General features: G+C 37.4%; 1 protein-coding gene across 1 annotated transcript in view; it reads right to left on the bottom strand.

Moving 5' to 3' along the window:
* The window catches only part of LOC135217916 (uncharacterized), a gene marked incomplete in the record, with an annotated part of 536,838 nt that extends 525,243 nt beyond the window's left edge, over positions 1-11,595 (bottom strand). The window contains 1 exon segment of the mRNA XM_064254001.1: positions 11,449-11,595.
* Between the last annotated feature and the right edge of the window lie 1,525 nt (positions 11,596-13,120).

Genomic DNA, 13,120 nt, shown 5'->3' with positions numbered 1-13,120 from the left:
CTTACAGCCTACATTCACACAACGTCTCACAACCATTCCAGAGTCAGACATTTTTAAAGAAAAATCCAAAATCCAAGTCCACAAAACAGTCCACAAAAGCTTGATTATGCCAATCCAACAATCCAGATACGTCACCAAAAGTCGGTCAAGAAGATCAATTGCCGGTGAAAAAGAAAAACCAATCGAGAGGAACCAACAACAATGTTGATGGCCCGGGCGACAGAAGAATTCTGATTAGAAAACGGGAATGGTTCCTAGTCCTGCCACCCAGGGCAGGGCGGTAGATCACCTGACCTACCGGTAGCGTGTGCCGCGAAATTTGAAATTCTGTCGGAGACGACGGAGTCTATAGCTAAGTATATATCTGGCAGGGAAGTTGAATGTATAAAAACACTGTTTTAGGATGCCTTTCCAACGGCTATCCTTGGCAGTCTGGGACGCTACTACAGATCCTGCCGAGGGGACGCCCGACCGGTGGGGATTCTCTGAAACCTCCTTACGGCTTTCGACATTCCTTCTCCTCTGGGCTTGTGAGCTTGGAAGAGGTCTAGGCCTGAGAGCGAGACAGAGCCGACCGGACGCACCCTCCACTATTTTAGGACGCCTTTCCAATGGCGAACTTGGCAGTCTGGGACGTTCTACAGAACCTGCCGAGGGGACGCCTGATCGGTGGGGATTCTCTGAAACCCCCCTGCGGTTGTCGACATTCCTTCTCCTCTGGGCTTGGGAGCTTGGAAGAGGTCTAGACCTGGGAGCGAGACAGAGCCGATCAGACGCACCCTCCACTTCAATGGGGAACACTATTTCACTTCTTACCTTTTAAGAGCTCGCATTTTGAGCTACATCCATTATCTTCAAATTTGCATATATAAATTTGTAGTTTCTGTGGAGGAAGAAGGTGATGAGGATGCAACAACTACTAGTACTGCTAATACTCTAACTGCTCGTTAGCACAAACGCTATTAAAGCTTCTAAAGTAAGCGTATCTATACTCTGTTTTTTTTCATCGGTCCACCGCTGTGTGTGGTGTTTTTGTATGGGTAACACTGCATCCCGGGCTTTAAATAGTTACGCTTGGTGGTGTAAGTTTTAGGTAAATAAAAGGATATCTGGGTGTACATTTGCACTGAAAAGTGTTTTAATAATTTACTATATGCGAATTACATCGTTAATATTCGAAATAGATATTATTTAATCGTTGAATGTAAGCTAATGTAACTATCTAAAGCCCGGGACGCAGTGTTACCATACAAACACACCACAGGTGGTTTGGACAGATGAAAAAAAACAGAGTATAGTTATATGCTTTTCTGACTTCCTAAAGTAGGAAATTAGAGTTTAATATTTCCTCAATAAAGTTGTAACCTTTATTACATGTAATAATGAATAAATATTAATAATTCCCTTTCTTGCAAACTATGTGAGTGTCTACCGATAATTCGGTAGTTTCACTTAATATTTTCTTCGAAATTTCCAAGCGAAATTCATTAAAAAGTTAATAAAAGCGTATGCCGAACCAAAGACCCAGTACTTCCCTGCAAAAGACAGCCCAGAAGATCGATGGCGATGAAAAACGAAAATCAAGTCAGGAGATACTGCAAACGTATGTTTACAACATGACCGACAGAGAAAATCTGGTTCTAGAAGGTAATGGTTCCTATTCCTGCCACCCAGCGGCTGGACGGTAGATCACCTGACCTACCTACCTGTAGCGTGTGCCGCGAAATTCGAATTTCTGTCGGGGACGACGGAGTCTATAGCTAAGTATATATCTGTCAGGGAAGTTGAATGTATGAAACCAGGGTTGTTTTGATCACTGTTTAATCGTTTCTTAAAAAAGACAGGTGCCGAGCAAAAGAGGAACTAGTCCCCAGACACTAGTAGGCTGGCGGCGGGTGCCTGAGAGTGGGTGCTAGGAGCTCTATAAGCTGGTACCAGTTCATGATCATGAGCAGGGGAAGGTTGTCTCCGGTAAAAATCTGTACATCCTAGCACAACCAATGTCAAAGATGACAGAGCCCTGTGCCTGAGTATGGCTTGTTTGTAACCTTAGTTTAAGAAAATAAGAGAACTTTTCTTTCTCTTATAGGACAAAAAGACCAGCTCATAAGGTAACATATTATGAAATCCTAGATAAGTATGCTCTACCAGTTCCTCTATTCTTGCTAAAAGCAGGAAAGAGTTAGTTACAGCTCCCTACTATAATAAAATATAACTAATTGGAAGCTCTAATATATAACTAACTTGGGGCAGATGTAAAAATTCCATGCTCTGGAGCAACACAACTTTCACAAAGCTTTACATTTTAGCACATCCAAGGAGGATATCCCAATCTGTATAGGTCTCTGTTTGAAAAGACAATTAGTATTCTTTCACTTTTAATATAAACATGGGATGGAGATTTATAAGCAAGATCATCGGTATTCTAGGACTTTCAGCACCTTACATGTCCTTGGGGCACAGGCACACATCAATATGTATTTCCTTTTAAATAGGATCACACAAGCCCCTCTTGACATCACTCATCTTCCATACCTGAAATTCATTTGAGGTTTGATATACATACCAACATATCCACCTTTGTGCCTTAGCAAATAGGGCTTATTATCTGTTTTTGCAGGAAATAATGATTAACATTTTGCAACATTTATGTCTCCAGACTCAATGGCACCCACTACTTTGTGTGTAAACACAATGAATCTAATAATATGCATCCACTCTTGCTGTACTTATAGCCCATACTAGTAGCTAGGGTATCCTTTAGTATTGCCTTTATTTTGAGGTCGACAGTACTGTTCACACAGTAGCTTGCATAAACCCTTAATGGACAGATACCCTCATTTGAGTAACAATAACAAGTTTTGAGTGGTGGACGGATTACCTCCTGGTCAGTATGTACATATAGCAAATACTATGCTTCATTGATTTGGAGAAATCGGCCAGAAAGAGGTTCCATTACTTCAATAGCCTATAAATTTACTACACAATGGCAACTTTTAGACTAGCTTAGCTCACCAACTCTAGGCGTCTCATAAGTCAGTAGTGTACTTGACTTCAAGGGGGCATGTAGTGTCTTTCTCTCTCTCACATATCTTTTTATATACTATTTGCTCATAAATATATCCAGGGGTTGCTATGTCATTTATAATTGTAATTTTGTCATGAAAAGTGCACAGAAATACTAGAAAAAACATGTATAACTGATAAAAGTTACTGCATTTCTTATCTCAGTAAATTACGTAATTATATTATGGCAAATATACTTGGAATTTTGTTACTGATTTTAGTTCTTATCTGTTATGATATTTTGCGAGCTGTAATTATAATTTAACAAAACACAATAAAATTAATTAGGAAAAACATGTATGGTCAAATTTGTGAGTGTCTTGTAAAAGAGGCCACACAAGGGGTTCTAAATACAGGCAGTCTCCAGTTATCTGTAGGGGTTCCGTTCCCAGGGGTGTGCCGATAAGCGAAAACCGCTATTAACCGAAACTCGATGATTTATTGTGCCATAATGGCACTTATAGCATCGATAACTGGTTATCAGTGCCATAAGCACACTTATGGCGCCTCTGTTAGGTATGTTATGGTGCCATAACTCTATTAGTGTAACCAGAACTTGGCCCGTTATGGCGCCATAAATCGCCGATTTTATGGCACTAGAAAAGTGCCATAAAACCAGACAGCCAATGACTGAGTCCACCAATAACCAGGGACTGCCTGTAGTCATTTTCAACTTCTTTTGGAAGGTAGGGAAAATTTTTTAGAATTTTTTTCCTTACACGATGTGCATTTGCATGTATTCCTATTTCCATTGATGTTTTTTGTTCTTAAATTGGCTGACCTCAAAGTTTGCCCACTTTGAGGTGCTGCATATAATTTTTTAGCCTGGCTCTTAAGGGTTAAGAGCTTCCTCATGACTAATGAAAAAATATTCATGCCTATGACCTTTCACTCTTCTAAGCAGTTCATTTATATTTCTATGTTGTCTATACATATATTTATATAAGATAGTCCATACTTCATTCATTATATACTAATGGCAATCCCCAGGTAAATGACCAAAATAAAAATTTTCAAAGCAGGCCAATTATTACAGACTTTATTTCCCTAGAAAGCAATGAAGAAAAGTTTCCTAAGCACTGAATATGATTCTAGTCACAGAAGACAAATGGTTGCTCACATTATTAGGTCCTCAAGTGATCCAGGTACTGTTGATTGACTAGCAATACATTTATCTAATTTCACAAGGTCAGCTTTCTACTGGATCTCAGGTACAGTGGTACCTCGAGATTCGAAATTAATCCGTTCCGAGGTGGCCTTCGTATTATGAGTTTTTCGTATCTTGGAACACATTTTACATGTAAAATGGCTAATCCGTTCCAAGCCCTCCAAAAACACCCCAGTAAATTATATTTCCAGGCCTAAAACACATGTTCTAGGGTTACAACGCCGATCCGACAGAAGAAATATGACTCCAAAAAGGCAAAATACTGTACATACTTGAGTAATATTCAACTGCATGTAATGTTCAACCCCATTTTTACTGCATATATTAGGACTTTAGCATATGTCCCTTAGCAATAAGCCTAGCCTATGTTAGCAGTTGCTACTGTAGCCTAGTCTATGATTCTGGCATTTAAACCTAAGAGCTAAAACCTTAGAATATGCCAATAAAATGTATAAATAATCAGTATGTACTCATTTCAAATAATTATTAATTAATCATTAACTATAATACACAAACAAACAAAAAACAAACCTTCCAATCGATTGTTTACATTCAGCTCTTACCCGTCTTACGAGTATCGAACGAGCGCCAAGCAATCATTTTTCCTAGCACACAGTAAGCCATAAATTGTCATTAGTATCTCTCTTCAACTAATGAAACTACCAAACAGTATAATAACCATTCATTTCTATTCTTTATTCTATCTTTACCTCATGGAGATACCGAGTTACTGACAGCTATAATGAAACATACGTAACGTAATAATAAAACAGAAGAATAATTCTAAAAAATACGTATTTGTTGGCAGTCTGATTTATTTTATAGTTTATGATATCTAATTCACAATTTTTTATTAAATGTATTGCATGTACTCATTTCAAATAATTATTAAGTAACCATTAACTATAATAAACAAACAAAAAAAAAAGCTTCCAAAAGTCTGTTTACATCCAGCACTTACGAGTATCGAACGATCGACAAGCAATCACTTTACACAGTAAGCCATAAATTTTCATTATCTCTCTTCAACTACTGAAACTACTAGTATAATAACCATTCATTTCTATTCTTTATTCTATCTTTACCTAATATTTTTTTTTTTATTAAATGTATTGCATGAATAAGTTTTTCAATTTACAGCATCCTTTTACCAATAGAATACTTAAAGCACAAGGGGTAGATGCTGACCAATAGGAGAGCAGGACCTTATGGGGTGACTAGCATCAGGAACCAATGGGAGTGGGAGGATGGTGGCGAGTTTACTCAGTTGGCGGCGCGGAAGTTTTAAAATTGTTCTTGGTGGTCCGGGCGAAGCTCGGGACTTTACAGCAACAACCTTTCGTATCTTGAAAGCTTTTCGTATGTAGAGCAGTAAAATTTTTCGTGTTGGCTTTCGTATTTCGAGTTTTTCGTAAGTAGAGCCTTTCGTATCTCGAGATACTACTGTATTTTGATCAGAACCAACAGTCATTAACCATGTATGGAAAACATTGCAGCGTCCAGGAGCACCTAAGCCTCAGTTATATGAATTAAAAACTTTCCCTTTTGGGTGATACAAGTGCCTATTGTTTACCATCCAGCTTTTTCTCCATCTATATGAGTGGGGAGGTTAGGGGAGTGACACATAATTGAAAGGTAAGTACTTAACAAATAAATTTCATTATAAATTATATTTTCACAATGAATCTTACCTCTCTATTATGATAGTTAATTCCCACATTGAAAAAAAAGGAGGTGGGAAAAGGGTGCAAGGACAAATAATCATAACCTCCAAGGAAACCAAATTTCACCAGGTATATGATACTCCTAACCTTATGATTAGAATTCATCAATTCATTAAGCTGCAAGGACCTCTGAAAGATTCCAGAGGCTCCTTGCAAGGGATATCACTCACATTTTGATGAAAGTGAACATAGGGCTTGTGCCTAGGCCAACAGAGCAAAGACTACGTAAATAAATGAAGGCTCTTAACTATCATACTTCCCAGAAAATTTCTTGAGTAAATAGGAAAGCCAAGAGAATAGCAAGACTAATAATTTAGGATAGGCGTTCCCCTGTCGTAATAAGGGATGGAAATGCTCTGCGTGATTCCTACTGAATCTCTACATCTTGCAAATAGTGCAAAGCAAATATATAAGTTGCACCTCCACTGAGGCTGCATTGACAACACTCAAGCTTACCTTCTGGATTAGTAAGAAAGTGGGGTCTAGATTAGTGTGTGCTTCCTTGACTAGGCTGTCAAATAGAGGTGCCATGACATTTTTTGCCATAGGTAAGTCAATCTGATATAGAACACTGAGGTCCCTAGTCCTTTGCCATTAAGAGACTGCAGTGACTAGACATTGAGAGGATTTTAAACATCTGTTACCAAGGATGACAGACTGGGGATGCACACACAAAAAATTAGGAAGAACAGAGACTTAATAGTATTCATTCTTAGCCTTGAAGAAGGCAAAAAAGGAAGGACTGTTCTTTGGGAATTAATGCCAATATTGCAGGAACAATCATCAAATCTTTTAAGAAGGCAGAGTTTAACCCTTAAGAGCCAGGCTAAAAAAACATATGCAGCATCCCAGACCTGCCAAACTTTGAGGTTAAAAACACATCAATGGAAAGAGGAAGATGTACAAATGCACAAGGTGTAAGAACAAAATTTTTTAAAAATTCTCCCTACCTTTCACGAGAAGCTGAAAAAGACTAGTGTTCCTCCTGCATTCACAGGGGACGGGTACCAGACTTTTGCTAATTAAAACTCAAGAAAAACCCAATAAAAATGTTAATACTAGTTTGATCACAAAAAGTGCATTTTATGATGAAAAAAAAAAAAAGGAATGTGGATATTCCTCAGAGAAATACTGCAAATAGGCAAATTTTCTGCAAATAAGGGGGGTAGTATATGATGCAGAGAGAAATCCGAGAATACTTAAGTCCACAAATCCGGAGTTGGCGAATACTTGAGTCGGTGAATCCGGAGTCCGCAAATACGGAGGTTCACTGTATTCACAACCCCTTGTGGGACATCTTTTACAAGACAATCGTAAATTTTACCAAGTTATACTAAATGTTTATTCTAATGTAATAAATTTTATCTTATTTTGTAAAATTGTAATTACAACTAACACAATATCATAACAAGAACTAAAATCAGTAACAAATTCTGAGCATGCATAGGTTTGTTGTAAAATATTTACATGAATTTACATACAGAGATCGAAGATGCAATAACTTTTATGGATTATACATGTTTTTTCTAAAATTTCTTTGCACTTTTCTCTGCAAAATTACAATTATAACTGACATACTGTCATAAAAGATAAGAGCTAAATTCAACAGCAACCACTGGGTATATTTGAGCAAATGTATGTAAAAAGACATCATGTGAGAGAGAGAGGCAGTACATGGCCCCTTGAACTCAAGTACGCAGCTAAATCATGAGCCGCCTAGAATTAGCGAGCTGAGCCAGTCTATAAGTTGCCTTTAGTAAATTTCTCCAAATCAATGGTGCGTAATATTGATACTCAACAGGAGGTAACCCGTCCATCACTAAAAACCTGTTACTTGTTACTCATATGGGGATATTTGTCCATTATGGGTTATGGGCCAGAATGGAAACATGAACACTTCAACATTACATTAAGTCTCAGCAGAGTGGTTTAATTGGAGATTGAGGAATCTAGAATTAAGGAACTGAAGTCTTCATTAATGTCCAGGTTAGCAGAGATTCAGACCAGAATGTCTTAATATGGATGCTATCATGAGGCAATATCCCTTAACACCATTAACAGCTAACCCTTTAGCGTCACATAAATGAGTAAACAACTTTATTAGGTTACTATAGAGGTATGGATGCAGGAAATCCTCTTGGATAAGCACCAAGTGCTAAAGACTGACCATAGTCTCTCTTACAGTGCATTAATCAATTGCATTCTGGAATTAATGACTGATCATCTCCACCCCTTGGGAGAATCTTGTTTGCTAAAGACAATCAAGTCTCTCCACATGGTCCATTGAACAATGGGGAGTTTCTGGTGAAGTCTCATGCTTCCAGGGTGCATAAGAAGAACCCTCCTTGGTGGGAAGGATCTAGGAAGTCTATCAGCTGAGACAGAAAATTTTGGAACCATTCCCTGTGTAGCAACCATGGAGTTACCAGTGACAAGTGTTGGAACCATTCCTTCATCTGACTAAACAACACACTGATCATACCGTATTTATCACATACATCGCGGACATAATAAACTGAAAAGTCAAGCCGGGTACAGAATTGAATAAACAGAATGTAGAATTTAAGCCATAAGCCAAGTGCTGGGACCTATTAAATCATTCAACTCTGAAAGGGCAACTGACAGTAAAAAGGTTTGAAAGGCGTAACAGGAGGAAAACCTCACCGTTGAACTATGAAACAACCATTAGAGAGGGTGGATTGTCATAATTAGAAAGAGTATGAATGGAGGTAGTAAAAGGAATGAAAGGGGTTTTCAGCTAGGGGCTGAAGGGATGCTGCAAAGACCCTTAAGTAATGCCTACAATGCACCACATGAGGTGCACTGACATCATTACGAGGCTACAGGGTCAAGCCAGGTATACGCCCTCTTACCTTACAGATACAAAACAATTTGTCTTCATTCTCTTTGGAGGACATCCTATATTACTAGTAATGACAACCAAGATAAGCCAAATCCCAAAATCTTTAAAACAATGTAATCATAAATGATACAACGTGCACAACACTCAATACATCCTTGTGGGTCAATGACAGAAAAAAACTGAATAGCAAACAGTACACACTTGAACCACCCGAAAGGGATGGGTCAATAGACAGTTAAAACTCAACAAACATATTAACTTTTAAGCTTTCATGCTCTATTGTCCTCCCACCTGACATGAGAATTACAGCTATAATAATAGAGAGGTGAACTTCATTCTAAAAACTGATACGAGCTGTCATATGATTCTCGTTATTTTTACATTTATTTCAGTCACCCCTCTTCTGAGAAGAGTGGTGACCATGAAGTCTGACAGACTGTTCCACAGTAATGTGAATTTCAAACTAACCTTATACCAGGGACCAGTAAGACTTGGAGACTCACATCCAACTGATCCTGGCAGTCCATCCCTCATTGTTAGCAAATTCTTGTATACTAAATATTATTAGTACTATTCTGCTAGGAATATATTACATCACTTATGAAAATGACAAAAATGCAATCACCATTTAGAAATTAATAAAAGTCAGGTTTTGCAATTTTTGTGCATTAGTTATAAATAGCATAATGATGATTCTGACATGCAGTTACATCATGGGGTTTAATATATCCGAGTGAAATTTACAAAGCTGCCAATACGTAATCAAAACCCACTGTAGAATATGGACTTTTTATAGTACGTACTTGATGTTTTGAACAATTTCAACTTTACTTTTGGTCAGTAATATTCTATCATCTCATCATTCACCCTACATTTCTCAATATCTACTTGTAAGATGGCAAATACTGGCATGGGTATGTTACATAGCTTTTATAACATTCAAGGTGTGGGGAGGGGGACACCTATCTCTGCATGTACTATTACCATATAGGCTATTTCATGGTGCCCTAGGTCTCAACTTGCAAGTAGGTAGAATGAAAAAAATCTTACATGGGATAAGATTAGGGAAGGTTAGATTTGGACACATCCCTTTACTACTCTCTATTATTCATGGCACCCTAAGATTGGTTAGGTGAGGGAGAAGGCACTTGTCAAGCAAGAACTAGTGTCCTACGTTATGTTGCATTAGGCTGTGTTCATATGATGAACATTTGTACATTTCATTTACTTTTAATTTTTCTTATAAAAAAAAAAAAAAAAAAAAAAAAAAAAAAAAAAAAAAAAAGCTTCATACTGAGGTCTTCCAAACAAATGTGGAGGAGGAGTGTCAACATGCTAAGGAAGTACAATATTTCTATAAAAATGTCTGATTTAAGACACATGGGAAAACCTCAGAAAACCAAAATTCAATTGTGACTTTATAGGAAATGAAACTATATGTATATCTTTTTACTAAGCCTGTATTGTACATAAACAAGTTTCAATTGTTCCACATTTCCTCAAAAAAGCTAGGGAAAGACCAATTCATTTTTTAATAGCAACAAATACTAATAAAAGTTGTCAATAATACACTGAGAATGGCTCTTAACTATTTTGATAATCAACAACAATAGTATTACATTTCCCCGAAATTTTGCATTGAGTAATCATGACTAGACAACCCAGAATTCCATACTGACTTGACATGGGATCAATAATTGTCCCTGAAATATCTAGTCGAGATTTACCCTAGGCTAGTATAGCCTGCATCCAATGTAAAGCACTTTCTCACAGCATCCTGTCTGCCACTTACAGGACTTTATCAATGGGTGAACAAAATGTTCAAATGCTACTTGTACTCTAGGATATTTAGTGCACACTTATGCAGGATTAAGAATGCTTTTTGACACTGGTATAAAACAGCATCTACGCCATTCCCCTATGGCAGAGGTGTACAGTTTATCATGTATGAATATTCTGAAGGGAAAAATTAATTTTAAAAAGTTCTTACGTGATGTAGCCTATAGGTAGGTAACCTGATTACAACATCCAGAATACTAGTAGCCCCTGCAGTAATCTATAAAATACTCTTAGCTGAGGTGTACTACACCTTATCCTATAGGCTACTCTAAAGGGAAAAATTAATGTTAAAGGTTCTTACATTATATATAGCCAGATAATGAGATCCAGAATTGCTAGTTCAGGCAATAGGTTAGACAACGGGTTATCTTACAGGTAGCCTGGGAGGCACATGAGCAAGGTAAAGTCACACTCGGCTAAGTCACTGTTTATTTGATACTGAGGTAAGCAGAGGAGGAGAAGAAGAAGGATGAGCAGTGTAGACAGTCTAGCCTAAGAGGAGGAGGGGTGGAGGAATGAGAGGGGGAGCATACGAGGGAGTAATGGGAGGGAGAACACTTGGGACAGGGAGGGGGGGTCTCTGAAGAAGCCCTGTGAAGCCAAAAGATCGCCACCACCCCACAATAAAGCCATGCCATGACCCCCCCTTGATCACCTCCGCTGTCCTCCTCCCCTACACCTTCTTCGTGTAACCCGACCCTTGGTATGTAACGTGAGTCTGAGTGTGTATGTGTGTCAGACACATGCCACACGCTTCACAACCGCATCAACAAGCACGATACACTCACATGAAACGACTACTTTGCTTTCACAACGGCGTTGGACTTAACGAGCAACTTCACACTGTTTTGCTAGACGACATTGGTTGTGACTGAAAGGAGTCAAGGGACCAAAGAAGAGGTTTGTTTTCCTATAGCCAGGTTTGCCAATCTCATTTCTCCCTTTCAAGGTACACTAGACAAGGCTGCCAACACAATGACGCAGTCAACCCTTTTTTCCTTTTTTTTTTTTTTTTTACACCTTTCCCATTCAAGAAATTCCCTCGGCTTAATACTGAATGTGAGTGATCAATAATTTTTTTTTTAATCTCAGACACTATCAACTCATTAATTAGAATAGACTCATTCTAAAGGTGATGAAACAACTTGCTTTTCACGGTCTCATGTAAGGTCAACAAAGTATGAAATAAAAAGGGGCGTGTCCACTTCATAACGACCGAAGTAGGTAATGATCGCTTCATTGAGGTATGTTTATAATTGAGGTTTAAGTATCGTAATTTTCTAAATTTTGTCTGAAATAGTTAATAAGCCTACCATTCTCACATTACAATAATACGATATTAAGAAAATACGAAACATCTGTAAAAGACATCTTAAAGTCAAAATAGCTGATGCCAACATGCAGCTCACACACGCACACACACACACACATACACACACATACACACACACATATATATGTATATATATATATAAATATTATATATATATATATATATATATATGATATATATTAATATTATATATATATTATATATATATATATATATATATATAATGTGCTTGTTAGTCTGTCAAGTTTTTAACGTAATATATATATATATATATATATATATACTATATATATAGTATATATATATATATATATATATATATATATATATATATACAGTATATATATATATATATATATATATATATTATACTATATAGTTACGTTAAAAACTTGACAGACTAACGAGCACATGATACTTGATTAATTAGCGGAACGCTTCCGGATTCACAACTCTTGCTTAATACATATTACACAAATGGGACTCAAAATAAATATAAGAAAAACGGAAGTAATGAGGAGAGAGTGTACCCAAAGTGATGAAATGACAATACTGATGACGTTGAACCTTCAAAATATTTACGGAATGATATCCAAGACAGGATCTCGAGAGTTAAAAGTTAGCGAATCACCAAAAGTGGCAAATCAATAGATGGGCAAGCTGAATAAAAGCTGAGGAAATCAAAGGGTTTGAGATAATTTACGAAAGAAGAATTATACATAAGTCTTCCACGTTTTGTACTGTAAGGATTTGCATTATGGGATGAAGTTGAAATTATAGCTAAAGAATTCATCAATTATGATAATAGAGTTTTAAAAAGAATATATTAGGATAAGATGGCATTACGGGGAAATGACAGAGATTCCAGGTGTAGGTGAGATAAAGATGAAATGGACGTACGTGGTAGTTTCAGCTGGGGTCATGTGGGCACCACAATAGTTGGAAGACCCAGACCTACTTGGGTCACGGTGAGAGCCTTGAGGCGAAATGCTGGGAATTAGTTGATAGTTGAGCAAGAAAATGTAAAGAAAAGACGTGAGTGGCGAAATTTCACGATTCGTAAAGTGCCATAGGCATTTCTCGTTATCACAACAGTACCGGATGAGTACACAATCCTCGAAAATAGA

This window comes from Macrobrachium nipponense, chromosome 9 (genome assembly GCF_015104395.2).
Source record: "Macrobrachium nipponense isolate FS-2020 chromosome 9, ASM1510439v2, whole genome shotgun sequence".
Lineage (NCBI taxonomy): Eukaryota > Metazoa > Arthropoda > Malacostraca > Decapoda > Palaemonidae > Macrobrachium > Macrobrachium nipponense.
This window is presented reverse-complemented; position numbering and strand designations above follow the sequence as displayed.